Genomic DNA, 27,230 nt, shown 5'->3' with positions numbered 1-27,230 from the left:
TCATATATCCTGTGTTTCCGTGCATCAAACCAGGAATTCCGGGCGTGAATCGAATGAACAACATTGCCAATCGAATCCGTAGTTCACGGTTTGAATATTAAGGTATAGCATCAAACCGTTTGATATCGATACCAAATAGGGTAAAGTCAAACGTTTTACCGAAGGCCTCACCTTCCGCGAATATCACCAGCAGCATCGAGAGTATTAATTCGCGTCTAGAGAAACACATTAATATACATAATTTAGACGGGGACTATTATTCCGTGCATGAATTAGAAGATCTCGGGTCAAACCGTTGCAGAGCTTTACCACGTTCGCTGAGAGTCGAACTGCTAAGGAAATAGCTTCTGCTATGCTGTGATTCCTATAGTCGATCCAGGTATTCCGGGAGCACATTCGCTGGACAATATTGGCAAAAGACAGCTTATTTCGCGGTATGAATGGTATGGCAGAGCGTCAAATGGTTATAGAGCTTTATCTCTTGGTTTAGAGTCATACCTTCGACCGAAGGCCATACCGAGAAGCGTATCACGCCATTGAAAGTGTCTTGCTTGGAGTTGGCGGAATCAAATTAGAGGAAATTTTAGTAGACGGACGCCTTATTTGCATGCATGAAGAGAAAATACGAGAGTAAAACCGTTCGAGAGCGTTACCACCATCCTCGAGAACAAATCCGGTGAAGTCAGTGGCTTAAACCACGATGTGATTCCGAGAGTGAAACAAATCATTTCGGAGTAAACCCGCCGAACTAGAAAGGCAATTGATACGATAATTCACGGAATGAGCATTAAAGTAGAGAGTCATACTGACGGAGATCATTATCAATTGGTATAGAGTAACTCTTTTTACGGAAGTGCTTACCTTCCGAGAACATAATCCGCTGTATAGATTGTATGACTTCGTCCTCAGAGAAAGAAATTAGTATCCATTTCAGTGACGGGCCCCTAAATTTCCTGTATCAATTAGAAGGTCGGTTGTCAAATGGAACGGGAACGTGACTTTTCGTTGAGAGTCGATCTGCTAAGTCAAGAGCTTCACCTATCTTGAGATTCCGGGTTTAAAACCAGGCACTCCAGGATTAAATCCGCTGAAATGTATTGTCAATAGACATATTAATTGACGGTTATAATATTAAAGTCGCACGACAAATCTTTGTAGAACGATATTTATTCGTATAGCGTCAATCTTTTTACCGAAGGCAATTCCTTCCGATAAACCCAACCCGCTGCAGCAACTGTCTTATCCAGTGTTCAAGGTAGCAAATTAGTAACATTTACTCCGGGAATACATGGTTTGGCTTTTAGAATATTGGAATACGTCAAGCTATGGACATAGCCGTTCGTCTCTCCAAGAAATTGGTAACGTTCTCGAATGGATTGACCCTCGATCTTATAAATAACGCATGAAATTATGGTGCCTGTCACTAAAATTCATACTAACTTGCTTCTCTGAACACGAGGCGACACCCTCTGTACAGCAGGTTAGCATCTAGGAAGGTAAGGCCTTCGATAAAATGATTGACCCTATACCATCAGGTGACGGTTTATAACGTTTTGACACTGTATATTAATATCAATACCGTGATATATGTACGGCCAATACTGTACGGCGGATTTACTCCCGGTATGGCTGATTTTATTCTCGGAATCACAGAATACGTGAAGATATTGACCTAGCCGTTCGACTCTCAAGGAAGGTGGAGACATTCCCGAACGCTGACACTCGAACTCCAAAGTCATTCGTGAAATTATGGTGCCCATCATTAAAATGCATACTAATGTGTTTCTCTGAACACGAATTTATACTCTCGAAACGGAGGTTTACATTCTCGGCAGGTGTGGCTTTCGGCAAAAGGTTAAAACATATACAAATAGGTAACGATCTACAACGGTATGTATGTCTGCCTTAATATTCATTCCGAGAATTAAGCTGTCTATTGCCAACACCGTACGGGGCACTTACTCCCAGAGTGCCTATCTAGACTCTCGGAAACCTGGAATACGTGAAGCTATTAACTTATCCGTTCGAATCCCAAAGAATGTGGTAACGTTCTAGAGTAGTTTGACTCTCGATTTTGCTATTCAGACATGAAAATAAGGTCTCCGTCAGCTATAATGACTACTATTTTGTTTCCGTGAGCACTAAGCAAGACACTAGCTCGTTCGGTATCCGTACTAGAACGACAAATTTTTCGAAAAAAGGTTTGACTTTACACCAGTTGGTAACGTTCTCGAACGGTTTGACGCTCTACATTAATATCCATACAATTGAAGCAGTGTGTCTATTGCCAATACTGTTCAACGGATTTACTCCTGGAATACCAGGCTTGACTCTCGGAATCAGAACAATTGGTGAAGATATTGACGCAGCCGTTCGTCCCTCACAGAAGGTGACATCGTTTTCGAGCGGTCTGAATCTCGATCTTCTATTTCGTACGTGCAGTTAAGGTGCTCGACACTGCAACGAATACTAATTTCTTTCTCGGAACACGAAATTATACCCCCCTTTTCCCCTCATGCAGCCGGTTTGTTTTTCGAAGGGTAAGGTCTTCGGCAAAACGATTGGCTTTATAGCGATTGATATCGTTCTGGAACGGTTTGACGCTCTATTTTAATATTCAAACCGTCAATTACGGTCGTCTACTAACAATACTTTCAGTGTGTTTACTCCTGGCATTCTGGGCTTGACTCTCTGTACCACAAGGGTAAGTGAAGCTACTGACTCAGACGTACGATTCTCAAAGAAGTTGGTAACGATCTCGAAGGGTTTGACACCCGATCTGCTAATTCATATTTGAAAATAATGTGTGCTTCTGCTATAACGTATACTCGTTTGTTTCCATGAACAGTAAGCATGAAACACGATAAGCCGGGTTAGGTTCTAGGAAGGTTATGTATTCGGTAAAAGAATGAGTCTATACCAATTGGTAATGTTCTCCGACGGATTGACCTTTTTCTACTTTATTATATACCGAGTCACAGGATAGGAGAAGCTATTGTCTAAGCGTTTCGACACCCAAAGAAGCTGGTAACTTTCACTAACAATTTGACTCTCGATTTTGATATTTATACATGAAAATGCAGTGTCTGTCTGCTAACATGTCAACAAATTTGTATCCGTGCACATAAAGCGAGACACACGCTACTGCGGGTTAGGTTCTCGGAAGGTAAGGTGTTCGGTAAAAAGAATGACTTTATATGAATTTTTATTTTTCCTCCACGGTTTGACTCTCTACTTTCTTATTTATTCTGTCCATTATGATGTCCTTTTCCAAAATCTGTGCGGGGCGTTTACTCCCAGAGTATATGGCATCGCTCTCGGAATCACAGAATAGTTCTCTATCGGTTCGATCATCGATCATCTTATTCATAATGAATTTAAGGACTCCGTCGCTAAAATGGTTACTAATGTGATTCCCTAAACACGAAGCTTATAGATACGGCGGGATAGCTTCTCTGACGGCAAGGAATTTGGTAAAACGTTTGACTCTATTCCATCTGGTAAAGCTTTCAAACGGTTTCATGCTCTACTTTAATATTCAGATCGCCAATTAAGGTAATCAATGCCGATAATATGCAGAGGATTTACTCCTGATATAACTGGTGTTACTCTTGGAATCACAAGGATAGGCGGAGTTACTGTCTAAGCCGTTCGACTCTCAAAGAAGGTGGGATGGCTCTCGAAATATTTGGCCATCGATTTTTCTATTGATGCATGAAAATAAGGCATCCGTATTCTAATATTTCGTCCAACTTTTTCCCGCGAACACTAATAATTACACTCGCAAAGGCGGGTTTTGTTCTAGGACGGTAATGTAAACGGAAAAATGATTACCCTATACCAATTGTTAATGACTTCCGACGGATTGTCCTTCTATTGAAACATTCGTACAGTTCATTAAGGTGTCTATTGCCCATACTGTTCTGTGGACTTACTCCGGGAATATCTCTGGTTTGACTTTTGGAATTTCGGGGTAGGTGAAGCTATTCATGTGGCCGTTAGTCTCTCACAGTAGGTGGCAATGTTCGCGAACTGCTTGACATTGGATCTTCAAATTTATACATAAAGTTACTGTGCCCGCCACTGAAATGTATACTAATTTTCATCTCTGGGCACGAAGTTATACTCTCTGTACAGCGGCTTTATTTCTCGGAAGGTAAGGCCATCGGTTAGAAGTTTGGCTTTGCACCAATGGGTAACGTGCGGCACCGGCGTGGAATACCTGATTTGATACACGGAATCACATTATAGATGAAGCTATTGAGTTAGCCGTGCGTCTCTCAGTAGAAGTGGTAACGTCACCAAACAGTCTGACGCTCGATCTTCATATTCATACACGAAATTGAGGTGCGCATGACTAACATGTATACTAATTTGTTCCGCTGAACACGAAGTTTTACTCTCAATACGGAGGGTTATCTTCTCAGAAGGTAACCCATTCGGATAGAAGTTTGACTCAATACCAATACGTGACGTGCCACATCGGTTTGACAGTGTACTTTAACATTTATGCCGTGAAATTGCGTGGATGATGCTCATACTGAACAGCAGATTTACGAGCAGAATTCCAGGTTTGGCTCTCGGAATCACAAGGAAAGCTGACGCTATTGACTCAGCCGTTCGCGTGTCAAAGAAGGTTGTAGCGTTCTCGAACGATTTGCCACAAGACCTTCAAATTGGTAAATGGAATTAATGTGCCGGTTACTATAAAGTATACTAATTTATATCGCTGATCACGAAGTCATACTGTCGATACAGCGGATTAGGTTCCCGGAGGGTAAGGTTTCGGTAATACGTGTCACATTATAGCAACTGGTAACGATCACAATTGGATTTACGCTCTACTTCAATCTTCAATCCGTGATTTATGGTATCTGTTTCCTGTACTGCTCGGAAGATTTTCTCCCGGACTACCTGGTATGACTCTCGGAATCACAGGATAGGTGAAGCTATTGTGATATATGTGCGATTTTACAAGGAAGGTGACAACGATCGGGAAGGGTTTGACACTCGATCATCTAGTGCATATTTAAAAATAAGGTGTGCGTGTACTATTAAGGCCACGCATTTGTTTCCGTGAGCACTAAGCATGACATTGGCTACAGCGGCTTATGACCTCGGAAGGTAAGGTATGCGATAAAGTGTATGACGTTATACCAATTGGGAACGTTGTCAATCGGTTTGGCTCACTACTTTAATATCTATACCGTGAATTAAGGTGTCCATTGGCAATAGTCTACAGCGGATTGACTCTCGGAATATCTTGTTTAAGTCTCGGAATCACAGGATAGGTAAAGCTAGTCACTAAGCCGCCGGACTCTCAATGAAGGTGGTACCGTTAGTTACCGGTTTGAGACTCGATCTCCTAATTCGTACATTAAGTTAACCTGCCATCACTAATGTGTTTACAAATATGCTTCTCTCAACAGGAAGTTATACTCTCGATAGCGCGGGTCTGTTGCTCGGAAGGTAATGCTTTCGGCAGGAAGTATGACTGCATACCAGTGGGTAACGTTCTACAACGGTTTGACTGTGTACTTTAATATTCATACCGTGAATTGAGGTACTTATGGCCAATGCTGTTCAGTGAATTAACACCATCAATACCTGGTTTTACTCTCGGAATAACAGGATGGAGAAGCTATTGACTTAGGCGTTCGTGTCTCGAAGAAGTTTGAATCGTCCTACAACGGATTGACGCTCGATCTTCTAATTCATACGTGAAATAAGGGCGACCGTCACGAATGTGTGTACCAATTTGTTCACAGGCGCACGAAGTGATACTATCGATACAGTGGGTTGGGATCGCGGAAGGTAAGACCATCGGTAAAAAGTTTGACTATGTAACAATAGGTAACATTGTACGTCGGTTTGACTCCATTCTTTAATACTTATACTGCCAATTAGGGTGACTATTACCGATACTGTACAGAGAATTTACTACAGATATATCCGGCTAGACCTCAGAATGGCAGGACAGGTGAAACTGACTTAACCTTTCGGTACTCAAAGAAGGTGGTAATGATCTCGAACGGTTTGACTCTCCATTTTACTACTCATACACGAAAATAACGTGTCTGTCTGCTAAAGTTTCGACTATTTTGCGTCTGTGAACATTAAGCATGGCACCCGCTAGAGGGGGTTAGGTTCTCCTAAGGTTAGTATTCGGTTGAAGGAATGACTTTATTCTAATTGGTAATTTACACCGTCCGTCTGACTCCCTACATTATTATTCAAACCATGAACATAGGAGGCAATTGCCAATATTTGTTCAGCGGATTTACTCCCTTATTGCAGAATCTAATTCACGGAATAACAGGATAACTCAAGCTATAGACCTACCCTTCCGGACACCAAAGAATGCGGTAACGTCCTCGGAATGCTTGACAGCCGCTCTCCTAATTCAAACATGAAGTTAAGGCGTCCGTCTCCGAAATGGAGACTTATTTCCTGTAGTGAATTCGAACTTATACTCTAGATGAAGCTACTGAGGATCGCGGAAGGTACGGCTATCGGAAAAACGTTTGACTTTATACCAACTGGTGATGTTCTAAGGCGATTTGTCGCTCTGCGTTAATATTCAAAACCGGAAATGAGGAGTCAATTTCGAAAACTCTTCAGGCGGACTTACTCCCGGAATAGCTGGCTTGATGCTCGGAATCTCAGGATAGATGAAGCTATTGACGTATCCGATTGCCTCTCACACATGGTGGCAACGTTCTCGAGCGGATTGGCCCTCGTCTTTCTAACTGATACATGAATTTGAGGTGCCGAACACTGAAATGATGACCAATTTCTTTCTCGGAACACGAAGATATACTCTCGAAACGGCGGATTATCTTTCCCAAAGGTAAGGCCATTGGTAAAATATTTCACTTTATACCAATTGGCAATGCTCTAAAACGTTTTGACGGTTTACTTTAATATTCAGTCCACGTACTAAGGTGTCAATTGCCAATATTCTTCAAGCGGATTTACTCCCAGTGTACCAGGTTCGACACTCGGAATCGCAGGATAGATGGAGCTATTGACTCATCCGTTCAACGCTCAAGGAGGATAGAAACGTTCTCGAACGGTTTAAGCACCGGCCTTCTAATTCACACATAAAGATAAGGTGCCCGGCACTGAAATGGGGACTAACTTTTTTCTCTGAACACGATGTTTTGCTCTCGATACAGTGGGTTAGATTTTCGGGTGTTAAGATCTTGGGTGAAACGTTAGCTTTATAAGAATTGGTAACGATGTACCACGGATTGACGGTCTGCATTAATATTCAAACCGTGCATTCAGGTGTTTATTCTCATTACTGTTCAGCGAACTTACTCCCGGAATACCTGGTTTGGCTCTCCGAAACACAGGATGAGAGTAGCAATAGACGTAGCCGTTCGACTCTCAGAGAAGGTAGTAACGTTCTCGATCTGCTAGACTCTCCCTTTTGCTTCTCAAACATGGAAATAGCGTGTCCGTCTGCTAAAATTTCGACTAATTTGCGTTCGTGATCATTAAGCAAGGCACCGGATAAATGGGGTTAGGTTCTTCTGAGGTTAGTATTCGGTAAAAGGAATGACTTTATTCGAATTGTTAGTGTACTCCGACAGTTTCACTCTCTACATTAGTATTCAAACCGTGAAAATAGGTGTCAATTGCCAATATTCGTTTGGCAGATTTACTCCCGTGACAGAGGATCTAATTCTCGGAATAACAGGATAGCTCAAGCTATTGACCTATCCTTTCGAATATCAAGTAGTGCGGTAACGTTCTCGAAATGCTTGACACTCGATCTCCTAATTCATACATGAAGTCAAGGTTTCCGTAGCTGAAATGAATACTGCCTTCCTGTTCTTCGGACGAAGTATACACTAAACGACGCCACTGAGGATCGCGGAAGGTAAGGCTATCGGTAAAACGTTTGACTTTATATCAATCGGTAACGCAATCAAAAGGTCTGACGCTCTACTTTAATGTTCATGCCGTTTACTAAGGTATTTACTGCCAATACTGTTCAGCGGATTTGCACCAGGAATACCTGGTTTCACTCTCGGAATCGCGGTGAAGCTATTGGCGTATCCGATTGCCTCTCACAGAACGTGATAACGTTTTCGAGAAGATTGACCTTCGACCATCTAATTCGTACATGAAATTGAGGTGCGCGTTATTAAAATGTATTGTAATTCCTTTCTGTGCACTAGAAGTTATACTCTCGATGATGCCGCTTAGATTCGGGGAAGTTAACCTCTTCGGTAGGACGATTGACTTTATACGAATTTAACTTCGTTAAATTAAAATTAAATTTGCCTTCATGCGTTCTTAATCGTTTTGATGCTCCACTGTAATATCCAATCCGTGAATTATGGCGTCCATTGCCTACAATATACGGCTGATATATTCCCGGAATACCGGTTATGACTCTAGGAATCGCAGGATAGGTGCTGCTATTGACTCAGCAGTTCGAATCTCTAAGAGGATACTAACGGTCTTGAACGGATTGACACCTGGCCTTCTAATTCATACATGAAGTAAAGGTGCCTGCCACTAAAATATATGCTAATGCGTATCACTGATCACCAAGTTACACTCTCGATGGAGCAGGCTATATTCTTGAAGGGTCAAACTGCGGTAAAACTTTTGGCATTATACCAAGGCGTAACGTGCAACCACGGTGTCTAATGACCATGCTTACTCACGGAATACCTCATTTAGCTCCCTGAATCAGAGGATAGGTGAAGCTGTTGACATAGCTGTTCGATTCTGAATGTAGCTTGTAACGTTCACGAAATGTTTGACACTCGATCTGGGAACTCACACATGAAGCTTAGGTTACAGTCACTAAGATACATAATACTATGCTTCCTTGAACACGAAGTTATACGCTCGATACGGGTGGATAGGTTATCGCAAGGTAAGGCTTTCGGTATAAAGTTTGACTGTATTGCAATAAGCGTTCTGCAATGGCTATCTCTGTTCCTTAATAATTATATTGTGAAATATCGTGTCTAATTCGAATACTGCACTGTGGGATAAGCCGCGTAATACGTGGTCTGTCTCTAGGAATCGCAGGATAGGTGAAGCTATAGGCGTATCTGAGCGACTCGCAAAGAAGGTGGGTACGTTCTAGATCGGTTTGTCCCTCGGTCTTCTACGCAATTCATGAAATTGAAGCCCACATCACTAAAATGTATACTAATGTGTTTCACTAAACAGGAAGCTGTACTCTAGATATAGCGGGTTTGCTTATCGGAAGGAAAGGCCTTCGATAAAGAGGTTTAATTCATACCCATATGTAACGATCTAGAACGGTTTGACACTCTACTTTAATATTCAAACCGTGAATTAAGGTGACAAGTACCAATACTTTTCAACGAAATTACTCCAGGAATACCAGGCTTGACGCTCGGAATCACAACTACATATAAAGATTCTGCCTCAGCCGTTCGACTCTCAAATAAGGTCGTAACGATCTAGAACGGTTTGACTCTCAATCCACTAATTCATATTAGAAAATATGGTGTGCATCAGATAAAATGTCTTCTCATTTGTTTCCGCGAGAACTAAGCATGACACAGGCTACAGCGTGTTAGGTTCTAGGGAGGGTACGTTTTCGGTAATAAGAATGACTCTATACCAGTTGGTAATATTCTCCGACGGTTTGACCTGCTACTTTAATATTCATAGCGAGAATTAATTAGAATTATCTACTGTTGACAAATATTATTGTGTAAAGTTTGCTGCATTGATATTTTCGACTGGTTTCGTGATGAGCTAATTTTATTGTACATATAATATGAAAATTTGTTCTAATGAAATTATCTACTGTTGTCAAATTATATTGAGTAAAATTTGCTCTATTTATATTTTCAACTAGTATTGCTGTGAGATAATTTTATTGCATGTGTAATATGAAAATTAGTTGCATTGAAATTTTTTACTGCTGACAAATATTTTTGTGTAAAATTTGTTCTATTGATATTTTCGACTGGTATTGTGGTGAGCTAATTTTATTGCATATATAATATGAAAATTTGTTTTATTGAAATTTTCTAATGTTGACAAATTTTATTGTGTAAAATTTGCTCAATTGATATTTTCAACTAGTATTGTGGTGGGCTAATTTTATTGCATATATAATGTGGAAATTTGTTCCATTGAAATTTTCTACTGTTGACAAATTTTATTAAATTTAAAATATAAATAAGCAAATTATTATCCTTATAGATTGATAATCTATCGATATATTATAAAATAGTATTTTATATGAAATTTATGTTTTACAATTAATTGTATACTATTTATGCAGTATAAATAATTAATCTTATATTATTTTAGACGAGTAGTATAAATTAATTTATTATAGGAAAGTAATTTTATACTATTTTAGTAGAGTATTATAAATCAATCTATTATAAATAATTTTATACTATTTCAGTCGAGTAGTATAAATAATTAATTTTATATTATTTTAGTTGAGTAGAAAATAATTATATATAATTATAATATTAGTTTATTAAATAATTATAATTTGAAATACAATTTATTTATTATTTATATGTTTATTACTTATGTTGTAATAATTTATTTAAATCTATGAATATTAAATAAATATTTATTCCATACAGTTTATTAATTATTTCATTTATTTAAGGAAACAGAACCTGTAAATAATAAAAATTTTTTTAATATTAATAGGTTTATTAATTATTTAATTTATTTTAGGATACAAAACCTATAAATATTAAAAATTATTTATTTTAATATTATATACGATTATTAAGTTAATAAGAATATAAAACCTATAAATATTAAATGAATATAGTTTGTTAATATTTATAGGTTTATTAATTATTTAGTTTATTTACGGATACAAAACCTATAAAATATTAAAAATTATTTATTTTAATATTTTATAGGTTTATTAATTTAATAAGAATATAAAACCTATAAATATTAAATGAATATGGTTTATTAATATTTTATAGGTGTATTAAATATATGTATTAATTTATTTATGAATACAAAACCTATATATATTAAATTAATATAGTTAATATTTGTATGTTCATTAATTATTTAATTTATTTAAGAATATAAAATCTATAAATATTATAATTTATTTTAATATTTCGTAGTTTTATTAATATTACTTATAGGTTTATTAATTATTTCATAATAATTTATTTAAGGATATAAATATTAAAAAATTTTTAATATTAAAGGTTTATTATTTACTTGATTTATTTTGGGATAGAAAACCTATAAATATTAAATGAATATAGTTTATTAATATTTACAGGTATATTAATTATTTAATTTGATTAAAAATATAAAATATATAAATTATAATTTATTTTATTATTCTATAGTTTTATTAATATTATTTATTTATAGGTTTATTAATTATTTTTTTGCAAAAAATTATTTAAGGATATAAATATTAATAATTTTTTAATATTAATGGCTATTCAATTATTTATAGTAATTTCATTAAAATGTATAAATATTAATAAATATACCTTATTTAATTATTATAGGTTTATTAATTATTTTATAGTAATTTGTATATATATATATATATATATATATATATATATATATATATGTGTGTGTATATTAATAAAATTTATTACTAGTATAATAATTATTACAAAATTTTAGTTTATAAATAAAATATTTATTTACATAGAGAGGAATAAAATTAAATTTATAATATTAAATAGGATTATAGTTACAATTTATAATATAAAATTTGCTATTTTAAGTTAAAGTTCAAGTTTTAAATCTAAATTTCAATTAATTTTAAATAAAATATATGAAAATTTTATTATAGTTTTAATAATTAGTTAAACTAGTAAATTATGTATTCAATTTATATTAAAAATTAATATAATATATAAAAATATTCAAAATATTCAAAATAAATATTTATTTTAGTATTTAATTTCTATAACAATTAATGAAAATCGGATTTGAAAATTAATTTTAATAAAGACAAATTTAGTGCCAGCAGTAGCGGTTAAACTATTTTTAAAAATTAATTATATCAATTGAAATTGTTTATTTTATATTTATCAATTAATGAAATAAATAATTTGTAGGTGAAATTTTTAAATTATATTTAAATTTAATTTTTAAATAAATAGATTTTAAAAATTTTATTAAAAGCCAGGATTTGATACCCTGTTATAAAAAATAATTAATTATTCAATAATTAAATGTAAATCATTAAAATTAAATAACATTCCAGTCTTTTTATTTATTTAGGGAAACTTAAGCCAGGATTAGGTACCCTGTTATAAAAAATAATTAATTATTCAATAATTAAATGTAAATCATTAAAATTAAATAATATTCCAGTCCTTTTATTTGTTTAGGGAAACTTGTTTCTCAATTTGATAATCCACGGTAAGGTATACCTAAATATTTTCCATATGTATTGTTGTTTTTAGATTTATTGTAAATAATAAATTATAAATTTAATAAAATTTAATATAATATAAATTCCAATCAGAATATAGGAAATTTAAGGTAAAATGAGTTAGAATAATATTTAATTTTGAATAATTTAGTTTTAATATTAATTTGAAGGAGGATTTAATTGCAAATGTAAATAATTATTTATATTGAATGTAGTAAAAAACATGTACAAATTGCCCGTGAATTTCATTATAAATTGAATAAGTCGTAACATAGTAAATATACTGGAAAGTGTCTTTAGATCTTAAAATTTTATACTTAATAATTATTAATTTTTTAAATTAATATTTATTTTTATAAATTAAATTTTTATAAAATAAATATTTTTCTTTTAAAATTATTGAATTTATAAATTATTTTTTAATTTATAAATAGATTTATAAGAATTAAAATTATAATTAATATTTAATGTTTAAGTATTTATTTAGAATTAATTAAATTTATATATATAGTAAGTGAAGGAATTGAAATTTAATTTATATAATATAAAATTATATTTATTATGTACCTTTTGTATCTGGGTTAATTAATTTAATTTAATTATATTTAATTATTTCGAAAATAAATGAGCCAAATATAAATAACTTTTTGTAGAAAAAAATTATAGATTTATATTTAGAAATTAAATGTTATTCGAATTTATTGATATCTAGTTTTTGAAAAATTGAATTTAATTTAAATATAATTTTTTTTATTATATAATTAATATATAATTAAAATTTTAATTTTATAAATTTATGGGATAAACTATAAATTTATAAATTATAATTTAAATTTATTATTCTATATTTTTATTAATTTAAAAATAATTATTAATAAAAAATATATAATAATTTAAATTTAATATTACAAGAATTTAATAATTTATATAATAATTTTCAAAAAAGATTTTAAATTAATAAAAATTTATTATAATGATTAAATTAGTAATTATTTATTAACATAAATTTAATTAAATAATAATATATATATATATATTCACCTGTTTATCAAAAACATGTCTTTTAGAATTTAATTTAAAGTCAAATCTGCTGAATGAATTTTTAAATAGATGCGGTATATTGACTGAACTAAGATAGCATAATCATTTGTCTTTTAATTAAAGAATGGAATGAAAGTATGAATGAAATATATACTGTCTCAATTATAATTGAATAATATAAATTTTTTGTTAAAATGCTAAAATTAAATTATGGGACGATAAGACCCTATAGAATTTTATATTAATTTAATAATAACTGATAATATATTTAATTAATATTATTAAATTAATATTTAATTGGGAGGATTTATAAATTTATTAAACTTTATATTATAATGTTTATTAAACTTTGATTTAAGGAAATATTTAAATTTGGTATAATAATACTAATTAAAAGAATAAATTACTTTAGGGATAATAGCGTAATAACTTCTTAAAGAACAAATTAATAAAGATGATTGCGACCTTGATGTTGAATAAAGATAAATTTTAAATGCAGAAATTTAAAAGTTATGTCTCTCCGACTTTTGAAGTCTTACATGATTTGAGTTCAGATCGACGTAAGTCAGATAGGTTTCTATGTATAATAATTTGATGAATTAATTGTACGAAAGGACTTTCATTGAGAAATAATTTTTTTGTAAATAATAAATATTTTAAAATTAAAATTAATATAATTCATTTAACAAATTAAAGTGTGTTAAATGTAGAGCTTAAATAAATTGCATTAGATATATAATTAATAATAACTTTATTTTATTAAAATTATAATTATTTTTGAATATTAAATTTTTTAATTATGATAATTCTTTTATTAATTGGGTTTCCTTCTTAACTTTCTTTGAACGTAAATTATTATCATATATTAAATATCGAAAAGGACCAAATAAGATTGGATTTTTAGGTTTACTACAACCTTTTAGTGATGCTTTAATATCATTAACTATGGAATGATTTATTTTTAATTATAGTTTGATATTTATTATTAGTCCAATAATTATATTTATTTTTTCTTTTGTTTTATGATTAATTTATCCTTGAATTAATTTAAATATATTTATTGAATTTAAATATTCAATAATTTTTACTTTTTTATAATAATATTAATAATTTTTCCAGTTCTTTCAATTGGTTGATTCTCATATAATAATTATGCAATATTAGGTACTATTCGATCAGTTTCTCAAATAATTTCATTTGAGATTAGAATATTTTCTATAACTATAATTTTTTTTTATTCTAATTGAAAGATTTTCTTTAATGGATTTAAAATTAAATCAATTAAATATTATATTTTTTGTTTTATTAAATCCTTTATATTATGTATTTTTTATTAGTTAATTAGTTGATCTAAATCGACTAACTTTTGATTTAATTGAAGGAGAATCAGAATTAGTTTTAGGTTTTAATATTGAATATTATAGAAGAATATTTACAATAATTTTTTTATCGGAATACTTGAGTATTATATTTGTAATATTAATATTGGTAATTACATTTTTAATTATAATTATTAATCATTAATATTTTTTGTTATTTATATATTAAATTTAATTTTATTAATTTGAATTCGTGCATTATTATCACGTATTCGATTTGATCAGTTAATAAGTTTTTGATGAACTGATATATTAATTACTATTTTAAATTGTTTAATATTAATATATTCAATAAAAAAAATTAAAATTTTTTTTAAGTTAATAAAAAATTTAATTTTTATAATATATTTTCAAAATATATACTTATTCAAGTTTATTAACTTTAATAAATTAAATAATCTATAAATTTATTTAATTTAAATGAAATATTGTAGAATAAAAAATATAATAATGTAAAAAAAATATTTAAATTAATATAAGGATATTCAATAATTTGTCCTTCGAGTCATGTTGATATTAAAAAATTATTAATAAAATATCAATAATAGAATTGTCTATTAGGACAATTTTGAAAATTTATTATTTAATTATTATTTATTACAGGTAATGCAAATAGGATTAAAATTGAAAATATTAATCTAATTACTCCTCCAAATGTATTAGGAATCGGTCGTAAAATTGAATAAGCAAGTAAAAAATATCATTCTGGTTTAATCTGAATTGGTGTAATTACTGAATTAGCTATTTCAAAATTGTCAGGATCTCCAAAATAATAAGGATATTGGTAGTTAATAAGCATCAATAATGTTTGAATAATAATGAATCCTATTAAATCTTAAATTATAAAATAAGGAGAAAAATGAATTTTATAAATATTTCTATTTGTTCCTTCAGGATTTGTTGATCCTGTAATTTGTAAAATAATTAAATGTAATATTATTATTATTATTATATTAATTAATGGTAAAATAAAATGTAATGAAAAAAATCGATTTAATGTTGAATTATTAATTGAAAATCCTCCTGAAGTTCATTCTACTAATAATTGACCAATATAGGGAACGGCTGATACTAAATTTGTAATTACTATAGCTCCTCAAAAGGATATTTGTCTTCATGGTAAAACATAACATATAAGTGCTGTTATTATTGATAGTAAAAAAATTATAATTCCAATATTTCAAACTATATATAATTTAAATGATTAATAAAATAAATTTCGTGCAATATGTAAATATATTATCATAAAATAAAAAGATCCTCCATTTATATAAATTAATCAAATTAGTAATCCAGAATTTACATTTTTTATAATATGAGAAATTCCTATAAATGCAAAATTAATATTTGGACAATAACTTAATGATAAAATAAATCCTGAAATAATTTGAATTAATAAATATAAACCAAGAATTGATCCAAAGTTTCTTATAATATTAATATTTATAGGAATAATAATATTAATATTTATGTAAAATATTAATAATTTTATATATTATATAAAATATGTAATATTAATATTTATATAAAAAATTAAAAAGTTATAAAACATTAAAATTCATTTTTAGTTTTATTTATTTACGGTTTTATTACTTTTTAATTTCATATATTTATTCATATTAATTTATATTTTTTATTGTAAACATTTTTTTATAATGGATATTATTTTAACTGGAAAATATAAAGTAATAAGTAATATTATAATTATAAAAAATAATATATTAATATTTGAATAAATTTGTTTTATTTGAATTTTTAATAATAAATTAATATTTAAATTTAAATTTAAATTATTAAATAAATAATTTTTAAATAAAAATTAATGCATATATATAAATTATTTATTAATTAATAAATAATCATAGAATATTAACTATTTTACATTTAAATTTTGGTAAATTTAATAAAGTAATAATATAAGAAAAAATAATTATAATACCTGAAATGTAAATATTTATAGATGTAATTAATTTATATATAAAAAATATATTACAATTAAAACAATAATTTAAACAAATTTGTTCTTATGGAATAAATTAAAAAAAATAATAAATTTGTTATAGGAGAATAAAAATTATTAATTTCTAATATTAAATTTATAATTAAAAGTGATATAATTAATGATGTTAAATTTATAATTATTATATTTAATATTATTATAAATTATACATATGTATATATATATATATATATATATATATATATATATATATATATATGTATATGTATATTATAATATTTAGTTTAATTTCCAAAAAGTTGTTTATTAGAAACAATAGTTTTGGATTCTATAATAATTGTATTTAAAAATTTTATTTAAAAATTTTTTTGAATTTTATTAATATAAAAATATAATTTAGCTTTAAATAATTAATTATTATTATTAATTTACAGAATTAATGTTTTTATTAGACTATATTAACTGTTGAAATCATAATTATTATTTTAGTGTTTAAATTTATTATATTATTTTATTTTAATAATTATTTATTAATATTTTTTATTTTAATTGAATACGTTTCTTTTACTATTTTAATATATTTAATTTGTAATAACAATAGATGAATATATTTAATATATTTAATTTATTCAGTAAAGGAAGCAGTTTTAGGATTATCTATAATAGTAAGATTAAATTATATATATGGTCATCAAAAAATTAAACTAATTAGATTAATTGATTAAAATTTTTTAATGAATGAATTATTCATTTTATTATTAATAATTTTTTTTATTTAAAATTAATTTAATTTCAAATTCTAATTTATTATTTTTTGTAACTTTTTTTATAATGATAAAATTAATTTGATTAGATTTTATTATTAGATTTTATTATTATAAATTTAAGATTAAGATTTTATTCTTTTAATTTATTAATTTTAACTTTATGAATTTTTTCTTTAATTTTTTAAAATTTAAATAAAGATTATAAATTATGTTTATTAATTAATTATATAATAATCATATTTGTATATATTTTTTGATTTCTTTGAATTACTTATTTTTTTATCTAATATTTGTAGCTAGATTATTAATTATTTTTTTATTATTAATAAATTGAGGCAATTCTATAAATCGAATTTTAACAAGATTTTATTTAATATCTTATACTTTATCTTTTTCATTGCCATTATTATTTATTCCTTTAAGTTTATACATAAAAAATAATAATTTAAATTTTAGGTTAATAGAATTAGCTGGTAATTATATTTCAAAATTTATATTTGTTTATATATTATTATCATTTTTAGTTAAAATTCCTATATATGTGATACATTCTTGGTTATTAGAAGCTCATGTAGAAGCATCTTTTTTTGGTTCAATAATTTTAGCATCAATTATCTTAAAATTAGGAAGTCATGGATTATTATGATTAATATTTATTTTTAAATATTATTCTTTTAAAATAAATAATTATATTTTAATAATTAGAATTTCAGGTATTTTAATTTTAAGAATTATATATTTTCGTCAGTTAGATATAAAATTAAATGTTGCTATTTCTTCTATTATTCTTATGGGAATAATATTAATAGGAATAATAACTTTTACTAAATTAGGTATTTATGGTAGATATGTAATAATAATTTCTCATGGATTAAGATCATCTGGTTTATTTTATTTAATTGAAATGATTTATAAACAAACGAATAAGCGTTTATTAATGAAGGTTTAATTAATTTAATATCCTCAATATCTTTAATGTAATTTATACTATGTTCTTCAAAGAGATCTGCTCTTTTTTCAATAAATTTAATTAGAGAAATTTTTTTATTAGTAAGTTTAATTTATAAATATAAAGTTTTATTATTAATATTATTATAATATTATTTATTAAGATTTTTTTATTCAAGTTACTTATTTTCATTTATTAATCATGGTAATTATTATTTTAAATTTAACTTATTAAATTGTAAATTAATTAATTATTTTACTTTAATGATACATTGAATTCCTTTAAATAGTTTAGTATTTAATTTAATTTTAATTTTAATTTAAATAGTTATAAAATAATAATTTTAAAATTTAGTTTTATTAATAAAATTTTAATTTTAAATTATAATTAAATTATATATTAATAGAATTTTTATTTCTTTTAAAGTTTGTTTGTTTAAACTTTAAATTTTTATTATTTATTAATTAGTAATATTAATATTGTAGAATGAAATATTTTTTTATTAAATTCTATAGAATTTAATTTTATATTTTATTTCGATTCAAAAAGAATAATATTTTTTTTTTAGTATCATTAATTAGATCAATAATTTTATTATATAGAATTAGTTATATAAATTTAGAAAATTATTCAATTATTTAGTAACATTATTCTCAATTTCTATATATTTGTTAATTATTAGTTTTAATACATTAACTATTATATTTGGTTGAGATGGATTAGGATTAATCTCTTTTTGTTTATTTAGTTATCAAAAAAATAATACCCTTAATTCCGGAATATTAACAATTATTTGAAATCGTTTAGGTGTTTGTTCTTTATTAATATTAATTTCTATAATAATAATATTTGGTAGATGAAATTCATTATTATGTAAATTTAATATTTTAATAGCAATTTTATGTATTATATTAATTTTTAGTAAAAGAGCACAAATTCCGTTATGTACATGATTACCAATAGCTATAATAGCTCCAACACCTGTTTCCTCTTTAGTTCATTCTTCAACATTAATAACGGCAGGTGTATATTAATTATTTCGATATTTAGAATTATTAGAAATAAATTATAAAAATTTTATTTTATTAATTTCTAGATTAACAATATTATATTCAGGTATTTCTGCAAATTTTGAATAAGATATTGAAAAAATTGTTGCATTTTCAACTTTAAGTCAATTATGTTTTATAATAAGAATTATATCTCCAAATTAAAGGATTTATCCTTTATACATTTATTTATTAATTCAATACTTAAATCTTTAATATTTATATGTGTAGGAAGATATATTCGTTATTTAATTAATAATCAAAATTTAAAATTTTATACTGGAATATTTTATATTTATACAATAAAAAGATTAATTTTTAGATTTTCTTTATTTAGTTTAATACGTTTTCATTTCTCAGTTGGATTTTGGTCTAAGGATTTAATAATTGCTAATTATATTATTTCAAAAATAAATTTATTTAGAAATTCAAACTTAATTATTAGAACAATATTAACCATTATATATTCCTTCCGAATTATAATAAATTTATTAAATAAAAATTTTAATTTAAATTTTATTCACATTAAAGATGATAGTTCAATAAATTTTTGCTCTTTAATTATAATCATTTTTAGAATTTTATAAAGTAAAATTATTTTTAATCTAATATTTATATTAGAAATTATAATTTTAAACTTTAATGTAAAAATATTAATTTTTAAAATACTTAAATTAAGACTTTTTTAAATAGAATTTTAAATAAATTAATATTAAAAAAAATATTATAATATTTTATTATAACTTTATAAATTTAAGTTTAATTTATAAAAAATCTTATTTAAAATCATTACAATATATTTATTTATATGAAGTTATATTTGAAAAAATTAGTATAAAATTAATTACAAGTAAATTCATATTATTATTAAGTAAAATCAATTTTTATTTTAATTTTAAAATTTATAATATTGATAATATTTATATTTTTATATTTTTATCATTCATTTTTTAAATTAAATTGTATATATATATATTAGAAACAATAGTATTATTAACTTTAATTATGAAGTTAGAAGCTTTACTTATTTTTATTTCACTAAATATTTAAATAGCTAATAAAAGGAGTATAATGTTGAAAATATTAAAGAAAAATTTTAATTTTCTAAATATTTTTTTTATGTTCAAAATAATTCCTAATTTAACATAATTTCCTATATCTTTGATTTCACAAATCAATATTTTTTTTTTAAACTATTTAAATTTTAATAATATTATCAATTAAAATATTTAGTTATTCATTTAATTAATAAAATAATAAATAAAGGAAATTGAAAAAAGAAATTAATAATTCTGTATAATATTCATCTATATTATTTAATATAAAAATAATTGGTACTAATACAATAATTTCGGCATGAAAAATTAAAAATATTAAGGATATTATATAAATAGGAAAAGAAAATGGTAAAATTGCTTTAGAAATTATATTGAATCCACATTCAGGGGATAACTCTTTTTCTAATTTATTTTTGAATATTATAGGAAATAAAAAATTTAGAGAAAATAAAATTAATGAAACTAATATTACTAATAAATATAAATATATAAAATTTATTGTAATAAGTATTTTATATATATTAATTATATAATAATTATTTAACTGGAAATTAAATGTATTTATTTGTACTGTATATAATAAATTAAGTCTAATAAATATAAATTAAAATATAAACATAAACATAGTAAATCTACAAAATGTCAATATCAAATTGAAAATTCAAATATAATATGATGAGATTTTGGAAAATGATTAAATTGTAATCGTAAAAATGTATAAAATAATATAATTAATCCAATTAATACATGAAATCCATGAAATCCAGTTATTAAAAAATATAATGAACCAAAAACTCTACCATTAATTGTAAAATATGAATAAATATATTCAAATAATTGAATTATTATAAATAATAAACCTAAAATTAATGTATAAATTAAATATATAATTGATTTTTTAAAATTATGTTCTAATATATAATTATAACACATTGAAAGAGTAAATCCTGAATGGATTAAAATAATTGACTTCAATAATGCAATTTCTAAATAATTAAATATGACAACACCCTTAGGAGATCATATATTTATAATTTCCATTGAGGAGGAAATATATATATATATATATATATATATATATATATATATATATATATATATATATATATATATATATGAAAATCACTTCAAAAAAATGAAACGAAAGAAAATAATCCAGATAAACTAATTAAAATTAAACAAAATTTTAAAAAATTTATTACATAATTTGTATTATGTCCGTGATAAGTACTTACACGAATAATACCTCGTAGTCATAAAGTAAAAACTAAAATGATATTAAAAATTATTATTAATAATTGATAATTAAATTTGAAATATATTAAATTAATTAAATCATTTATTCAATTTATTACATTTAATGATATTAATAAAGGTCAAGGTCTTAATGTAACTAAATGATAAGGAAAATTATTTTTTGTCATAAAATATTAATATTCAGAATAATATAAAATTATTAATATTGAAAATACATAAGCTTGAATAAGTGAAATAAAAATTTCTAAAATTATTAATATATTTTGAATTCAAAAAGAAATAAAGGTTAAATTTAGAAAATTTAAAATAAAATTGCCTAATAATGTTAAAATTAAATGACTAGAAATTAAATTAGCACATAATCGAATTGATGAAGCTAAAGGACGAATAATACTTCTAATTAATTCAGTAATTACTATAAAATATATTAAATATAAATGTGAATTTAAAGGTACTAAATGAATAAAGAATAATTTATAAGAATTAATTATTACATATAAAATTAAAGCTATTCATAATGTTAATTATAATATTAAATTAAATGATAAATGTCTTGTTGGAGTAAGTACATAAGGAATTAATCCTAAAAAATTAGTAATAGGAATAAATATTAATAAACTTATAAGAATAATAATATTTGAATTATATTTATAATTTATAATGAATTCTTTACATAATAATTTAATAAATAAAATATTAATTCAATTTAAAATAATATAATAATTATTGAATAAAATTATGTAAAATATAGTAGGAAAATAAATAAATATTCAATTAGAAATAAAATATCTATAATTATTTATTCTAATTATTGGATCAAATATGTCAAATTAATTTATAAAATTAATACTCATTTATTAAAATTAAGTTTTTTTATTATAATTTAAGTTAATTAATATATAATTTAAATTAATTATTAAATACAATAAGTTAAAAATTACAATAATATAAAGTTCACACAAAAAAAATTGATCTTATTCGTGGAATTCATTAAAAGTAATTTTTACTGTTATTGATTTAAAAGATCAAATCTTTTAAATTTAAGATACTTAATGATTTAAATACTTAAAAAATAATACAGGATATTAATTTTTAATTGACAATTTAATGTTATATATTTTAACTAATTTTTAAATTAAACTTTATTTAGTTCATTTTATAAAATTAGTTATAGATGTTCTTTCAACAGTAATAGGCATAAATCTATGATTTATTAATACAAATTTCAGAACATTGTCCAAAATATAATCCAGCTCGTAAACAAAATAAATTAAATTGTTTAATTCGTTCTGGAATTGCATCAATTTTAACACCTAAAGATGGTACAGTTCATGAATGAATTACATCAATTGATGAAACTAATAAACGTAAAGGTAATTTAATAGGAAAAACTATTCCATTATCTGTATCTAATAATAGAAATTGATTTATTGATTCATATATTAATATGTATGAATGAAATTCAATATTATTAAAATCAGAATATTAATAAGAACAATCTCATTGATGACCAATTGATTTAATTGAAAAAAAGGATTTAATAATTCATCAATATATTATAAAATCTTTAAAGATTGAAAACAAATAAATAATAAAGTAATTATTAGAATAATTGTTCAAATTACTTCAATTAAATAATTTTTTGATAAATATAAGTTAATAAATTTATTATTTAAAATATCAGCAATTAAATATGGAATAAGAACAATAATTATTAATATAAATATTATAATAAAATTATGTTAATAAATTAAATTATCATAGTAAAAAGAATTTGAATTTTGAAAAAAAATATACATATTTCACGTTGCTCTTTTCCATAATAAAATTAAATTTTATATAATTGAATTTTTAATTCATTGCACATTTCTGCCATGTAAAAATTTTTTAGTTACTAAAATTCAACACTCATTAAAAGAATAATTTAATGGAGGGAAATTTATTAATCATTCTAAAGAAGATTGAAGATATTTAAATAATAATAAACGTTTATAAATTAAACTTTCTAAAATTAAAAATAATAAAAATATTATTCTATTTAATGGAATAATAGAACCAATTGAAAATAATAGATTTCAACTATAATAAGAATCAGAATAATCAGAACAACGACCAGGAATTCCTATTAAACCTAAAGAATGTAGAGGAAAAAATGTTAAATTTACTCCAATGAATATTATTAAAAATTGATATACTAATAATTTTTTATTTAATATTAAACCAGTAATTAAAGGATATCAGTGAATAAATCTTTAAATAACAGGAAAAACAGCTCCTATTGATAAAACATAATGAAAGTGAGCAACAACATAATATGTATCATGTAAAATAATATCAATAGATGAATTAGATAATATAATTCCGGTTAATCCTCCAATTGCGAATAGCAAAATGAAACCTAAAGATCATATAATAGAATTATTTACTTCAAATTTTGAACCGTAATCAGTTGCTAATCATCTAAAAACTATAATTCCAGTAGGAACAGCAATAGCTATAGTTGCTGAAGTAAAATAACCACGAGTATCTACATCCAATCCAACAGTAAATATATGATGAGCTCAAACAATAAAATCTAAAAATCCAATCCCTAATATTGCATAAAATATTCCTAAATCACCAAATACTTCTTATTTACCACTTTCATTTATAATAATTTGAGAAATTAATTCAAAACCAGGTAAAATTAAGATACAAACTTCTGGATGACCAAAAAATCAAAATAAATGTTGATATAATACAGGATCTCCTCCTCCCATAGGATCAAAGAGAGATGTATTAAAATTACGATCAAATAGTAATATTTTAATAGCTCCTGCTACTACAGGTAAAGATAATAGTAATAAAATTATTGTAATAAAGAGAGATCAAGGAAGTAAAGGTATTATATCTAAATTTAATCTAAAATTTTGTATTAATATAATTGTAGTCATTAAATTTGTAGCTCTTAAAAGTGATGAAATACCAGATATATGTAAACAAAAGGTTGTAAAATCTACAGAAGGAGATGAATGAAAAACATAATTAGATAAAGGTAGACATACAGTTCAACCAGTTCCAGATATAAAATTAAAAATTCTTCTAGTTAATAATAATAATAATGAAGGAGGTAGTAATCAATATCTAATATTATTTATTGGAGGACATGATATACCAGATGATATCAATATTAAAGGAATTAATCAATTACCAAATCCTCCAATTAAAAAAGGTATAATTATAAAAAAAAATGATTAAAAATGCATGACTGGTAATTAAAGAATTATATTATTGATCATTATTTAAAAATATTCCAGGAATTCTTAATTCTACACGAATTCAAAATCTCAAGGATGAACCAATTATTCCTGATCGTATAGTTAATGTAAAATAACAAATGCCAATACCTTTATGATTTGTTGATATTAATCACTTAATTAAAATTAAAATTAAAATTTATTTTTAATTTTGAAAATTAATTGTTTTTAATTTAACTTTCAATTTTTATAGTATTAAAAATTTGTTTTAAAATTTTCATTAATAAATTTACAATTTATTTCTATTATCAGACATAATACTTTCTATATCTATTAATAATAAATATTGAATAAAATAGCATTATAAAATTAAACTTAAAATTAAACTTTATAAAAAATAAAAAAAAGAAATTTATATTTATAAATAAGAATATAATAATTTTTATATAACAATATAAATTAATATTTCTAATTAATAAAATTAGAAGTCTAATAAAAATATTATATTGAATAATATATATAACATTTTTAATTAATAATCGTTTAATAATAAAAGAAAAAAAATTGGCAATTTTGAATATATTAATAAAATTAATAGAAATAAAATAATTAAATAATTTTTATAATTTATTTATAAAATAGATATATCATATATTTTAAAATTAATTTTCATAATTTATTTATAATTAAATTATACCATAATTTTAAAAATTATTTTAAAATTTTTGTAACTAATAATAGTAAATAAATTTTCATAAATATCCTGACAAAATATTCCCTTTTTCACGAATATTGTTATTATATATATATTTTTTTTTTTAAACGTAAAAGCATATAAAATTTTGAATTTTGAACAATTAATTAAATTGATAAATATATGTATATATATATATATATATCAAATAATTTGAATAATTTATTATATACAAGTCGAAAATATCAAAAGAGCAAATTTTACACAATAAAATTTGTCTACAGTAGAAAATTTCTATACAACAAATTTTCTTATTATATATGCAATATAGTTAGCCCACCACAATACTAGCCTAAAATATCAATGAAGCAAATTTTCCGCAATAGAATTTGTCAACAGTAGAAAATTTCAATAGAACAAATTTTCATATTATATATGCAATAAAAATAACTCGCCACAATTTTAGTCGAACCAGGTAGTCCGTATCTGAACCCGCTGAACAGTATTGGCATTAGGCACGCAATTTCATGGTATGAATATTAATTAACAGAATCAAACCGCTGTTGAACGTTCCCTGTTGCTATATAGTCAAACTTTTTACCGAAGGCTTTACTTTCTGAGAAGCTAACCCGCTACATCGAGATTATGTCTTCGTGTTTAGAGGAGCATATTAGTATATACTTTAGGCACAGGCACATTAATTTCATGCATGAATTCTAAGATTGAGTGTTAAACATATCGAGAAAGTTACCACCTTCCCTGAGTGCCGAACGGCCATGTCAATATATTCACGTATGCTGCGATTCCGAAAGACAAACGAAGTATTCCGGGTATAAATACGCTGAGTATTATTAGCAATAGACACCTTAATTCATGGTTCGAATACTAAAGTAGAGCGTCAAGCCGTTTAAGAACGTTACCAATTGGTATCAAGTCAAACGTTTACCGAAGGCATTATCTTCCGCGAATCTCACCGGCGTCATCGAGAGTATAACTTCGTGTTCAGAGAAAGTAATTAGTCTTCATTCCAGTGGTGGGCAACTTAACTTCACGTATGCATTAGTAGATCGGGGGTCCAAGCGGTTGAAAACGTTGCCACCATCTATGAGAGTGGAACCGCTACGACAATAGCTTGACCTATCCAGAGATTCGGGGAGGCAAACCAGGTATTACGAAAGTATATCCCCTGGACGGTACGGGCAGTATACACCTTAATTCATGGTTTGAATATTAATGCAGGCAGTCAAGCCGCTGTAGATTATTACCGATTGGTGTAGAGTCAAACACTTTACCATTCCTACCGAGAAGCTAACCTGCTATATTGAGGGTATTACTTCGTGTTCGGTGAAGCAAGGTAGTAGACATTTTCGTAACGTGCACCATAATTACATGTATATATTAGAAGATCGAGGGCCAAACCCTTTGAGAACG

The 27,230-nt window shown here is 25.6% G+C and overlaps 2 pseudogenes; both read right to left on the bottom strand.

The window, feature by feature from the left end:
* Positions 1-15,211: 15,211 nt before the first annotated feature.
* Positions 15,212-16,288, bottom strand: LOC143219989 (cytochrome b pseudogene; annotated as a pseudogene).
* Positions 16,289-23,815: 7,527 nt separating this feature from the next.
* On the bottom strand, positions 23,816-25,271 carry LOC143219987 (cytochrome c oxidase subunit 1 pseudogene; annotated as a pseudogene).
* Between the last annotated feature and the right edge of the window lie 1,959 nt (positions 25,272-27,230).

Source organism: Lasioglossum baleicum, unplaced genomic scaffold, assembly GCF_051020765.1.
Source record: "Lasioglossum baleicum unplaced genomic scaffold, iyLasBale1 scaffold0120, whole genome shotgun sequence".
In the NCBI taxonomy this organism is placed as follows: domain Eukaryota; kingdom Metazoa; phylum Arthropoda; class Insecta; order Hymenoptera; family Halictidae; genus Lasioglossum; species Lasioglossum baleicum.
The sequence above is the reverse complement of the archived record's forward strand: the minus strand, read 5'-3'. Positions and strand labels throughout refer to the sequence as shown.